Raw genomic sequence first — 4,136 nt, forward strand, 5'->3', positions numbered from 1 at the left:
TCGCGGCGTCAAGACGACGTCCGCGAGCGCCGGGAGCGCCTCCGCCGCCGCGCCGTCGAGGAGCCGCGCGGCGCGGCGGAGGTGCTGCGCGTCGAGGGCCGCGTCGACGGCCGGCGACCCGCGGGCGTCGGCGACGGCGCGCGCCGCGCGCGACGCCTGGCTCGGCAGCGTCGCGAGCGCCCAGAGCGGGACCGCGACCGCGACGGGGACGCGGAGCAGCGCGACCGCGCCGAGGGCCGCGAGCGTCGCCAGGGCGCCGGCGACGGCCGGGGCGCGCGACCGGTCCGGGGCGCCGAGCGCCCTGCCGTCGCGGGCGTCGAGGCGGCGGTCGCGCTCGCACCGGGTCCAGTCGAAGCCCCCGAGCGCGCCGTCCGCGTAGAGCGGCGCGGCCGCGAACAGCTCCGCGGCCTTGGCGACGACGACGCCCGCGCCGGGCAGCGCGCAGAGCACGGCGCAGTTCGTCGGCGCGGCGCGCCAGACGTCGTCCGCGCGCCGCAGGCGCCACGCTTCGGCGATTGACGCGTCGTAGCGGCCGCACGCCGCGCGACCCAGGCAGGCGACCTTCGCCGCGACGCTGTGGCCGTAGGCCCGTAGTCCGCCGCCGAGGAGGACCTCGACGAGCGTGCGCGGGACGTCGTCGCCGCCGCAGACCGCGCCGACGAAGACGCGGAACGCGCGCGGGCCGCACGAGCCGCCGTCCGCCGCGGCGTCGAACAAACGCACCACGTCCGTCGCCGCGGCCTCGCCGTCCTCGATCGCGTAGCGGAGAGCCCTCAGCAGGGGCGCCGCGTCCGCGCGGGGCACGGCGAGCGCGTCGGCGAGCGCCGCGCGGTGAACTTTTCCGCCGGACGCGAGCGCTTTGAACGCGCCCGCCGCGTCGTCGTCGCCCGCGGCCACGGCGGGGAGCAGCGGCCGGCGCGCGCCGAGGCGGAGGGCCGCGTAGGTCGGAAAGCGCGCCGCGTTGAGGGCGGCGGCGTAGGGGTGGCCCTCGCCCTCGCAGCGCGCGGCGCCCTCGCGGCCGCGGCACGCGCGCCGCGGCGGGAGGCCCGGCGCGTAGGCCCGGAGCAGCGCGTGCGCGAGGAAGGGGCCGATGGCCGCGAGCGCCGGGGCGTAGCCGTCGGCGACGAGGTCTGCGACGCCCGCGCCGACGGCCGCGAAGACGCCCTGGAGGACGAAGCGCCGCGGCGCCGCGGCCGCGAGCGACCGGGAGGCTTGGGCCGCGAGGCGCCGCTGGAAGCCCGGCGGCAGGCCCTCGGCGACGCCGCGGCCGAGGGCTCCCGGCGACGGCGCCGGGTCCGACGCCTCGCGGACGGCGACGGCGGCGAGAACGAGGCCGACGACGGCCGCGAAGCCCCGGGGGCCGGCGAACACGGGCCAGGGGACGACGGCGAGCGCGTACGCGAAGAGCAGCCAGGCGAGATCGAGGAACAGCCAGAGTGCGACGAGCGCCACCGTCGCGAGGGCGTCGACGAGGCACAGGGGCGGCGTTGGGGACGCGAGGATCAGCAGCGCCGCGAGCGCCGCGCACGCGCCCGGCAGCCCCGACGGCGCGCGGCCCGCGGCGACGGCGGCGGCCTCGGCGATGAGCCCGCAGACCGCGGCGCAGGAGAGCCGCGCCAGGACCGCGGCCGCGGGCGCGGCGCGCCGGCCGAGCGTCGACGCGGTCCTCTCCCGCGGCGGCGCCGCGCGGCCCCGGTAGAGCACGTCGAAGGTGCCGTCGGCGCGGCCGGAGAGGATGCGCGCGGAGTGGAACGACGCGCCGCCCTTGAAGCGCGCCTCGAGGTCGGCGCCGCTGCGGTACGCGGACGCCGGCCGCCGCCGCCCGTCCGGCCACCGGAGCTGCGACGCGCGCACGCCGCTCACGGCGAGGCACGCCGGGTAGCCGTTGACCTTCTCGCTCGCGCGGCGCCAGAGGGACACGGACGCGCGCGCGGCGCGCCAGGCGTCGCGGTCGTCGACCTCGTCCCAGTCCACGGCGTCGTCGTCGCGCTCGGGCAGCGGCGCGAGGCGGAGCTTGACAAAATCGACGAGCAGGCCGCCGCAGGGGCTCGCGACGAGGAGCAGGGCGACGGCGATGGTCGCCGCGACGAGGGCTGCGTCGGCGGTGGCGAGCATGGCCGCCGGCGCGACTCCCCTTTTGACAATCGACGCCGAACGAGAGTTTTTGCGAGGTGCTTGGATGCTGAAGCCAGTGTTGATGATAAAACGGCGCGCTCGGGCTGATCTGTGGGAGAGCAAAGGAACGCCGCCGACGCCGACGCACGTCGCGACGCGCCATGTCGTCGCCGCGGTCCGTGACGGCGACGGGCCGCCCCGCCCCGCGGACGCCGCTCGGCGCCCGCCAGGCGTCGCGCCCCGGCACGGCCAACGCGGCCCTCCCGACGCTCCCGCCCCAGAAGGTCAACGCCGAGCAGCGCGTCAAGTCGAAGAAGAAGTGCCGCGGCGGGAGCGCCCGGGAGCGGCCCCGGCCCAAGCGGCCCCAGGCGCCCATCCCCTGGAACCGGTCCACGGCCTGCCCGTCCTACGACTCGACGCTCGTGACCATGGACGCCGACCTCTGGTGTAACCCGCGGTTCCGCGCGCCCATGCCGCGGCGGCGGCTCCAGTCGAAGAAGGCGGCGGTCCGGCCCAAGAGCGCGCCGGCGGCGCCCTACCGGCCCCGGGGCCCGCCCGCGGACCCGCGCGACAAGTCGCTGCCGAGCCGCCGCGACGGTCTGGCGAGCTTCCGGCCCACCGTCGGCGGCGTCCGCTACGCGGACGCGGACACGGGCGGGTCCGTCTACCGCCGCGAGCGCTCCTGGAACCGGTCCACGGAGCAGCCCCGGCGGCCCGAGCCCCAGCTCTGCTCGCACCCGGGCCAGGTCAACCACTACAACAAGCGCGTCGACACGCGCGCGTACCACACGTCCGTCGACGAGATCGTCTTCGGCCGCGACACCGACGGCTCCGGCGCCGTCCACGACGCCCACGGCAAGGGCGTCCACCTCCAGGCCGCCACCATGCGCGCGCTCTAGGATCGAGTAAATGTGAAGTCAAGGTGAAGTCGAGCTCTGTGAGTCAGCGCAATGGGAGCCGCGCCGGCAATGGGTGCGGCCGCGGCGCGGTGCCGATCGTCGCGCGCTGCGAGCTCCTTCGCTGTCTTCGCACTCGTGTGCAGCACCGCCGGCGCGGCAAAAGTGCTCGTCATCGGCGGCACCGGCCGCATCGGCACGGCCTGCGCGACGCACCTGCTGCGGCGCGAGCCGTCGCTGCACGTCGCGCTCGCCGGCCGGGACGCGGCGCGCGGCGCGGCCGCGTGCGAGGAGGTGCGGCGCGACGCCGGTCATGGCGACGTGTCGTACGCGCCGCTCGACTACACCTCAGCGTCGCTCGACGTCGGCGGCTACGACGCCGTCGTCCACGTCGCGGGGCCCTTCGACGGCCCGTTAGACGAGGCGCTGCGGCCGCTCGAGGCCTCCGTGGCCGCCGGCGTGCCCGTCTATGTGGATGTGTCGGACCCGCTGCCGTACTTGGACGCGGCGCGGTCCATGGACGCGGCGGCGGCGGCCGCGGGCACGACGGCGCTCGTCGCGGCGGGAGCCTTTCCGGGCATGTCGAACGTGCTCGCCATGCGCTGCGCCGAGGTGTTAGATGGGCCGGTAGAGGACCTGTCGTTTAGCTACTTCACGGCGGGCCTCGGCGGGTCCGGCACCGTGAATTTGGACATCACGAACTACGGCTTCGGTCCGCCGATGGCGCGCTACGTCGACGGCGCGCTCGCCAAGTGCGAGGCCTACGCGGGCACGGACCTCGGCACGGCCGACTATTTTCTGGACGGCGACGGGCGGACGGAAGACGTGTGGGCCTGGCCGTTCCCCGAGGCGGCGACGGTCGCGGAGGAGCTCGCCATCTCCGGGTCGTCGACGGCGGGCATGGGCACGGCGCCCGGCGCCTGGAACTGGATGCTCCGTTTGCTCGTGGCGGTGGTGCCGCGGCCCTGGTGGGAGACGGAGCGCTTTTCGGGAGGCATGGCGCGGTTTTCGGAACCGCTCGTGAAGCTCACGGACGCGTTCGTCGGCGAGGACCACGCGATGCGCGTCGAGGCGTCCGGCGGCGGCAGGCGCGTCGCGGCCGTGCAGACGCACGCGTCCTTCCGC

The sequence above is a fragment of the Aureococcus anophagefferens genome (assembly GCF_000186865.1).
Source record: "Aureococcus anophagefferens unplaced genomic scaffold AURANscaffold_2, whole genome shotgun sequence".
NCBI lineage: Eukaryota > Pelagophyceae > Pelagomonadales > Pelagomonadaceae > Aureococcus > Aureococcus anophagefferens.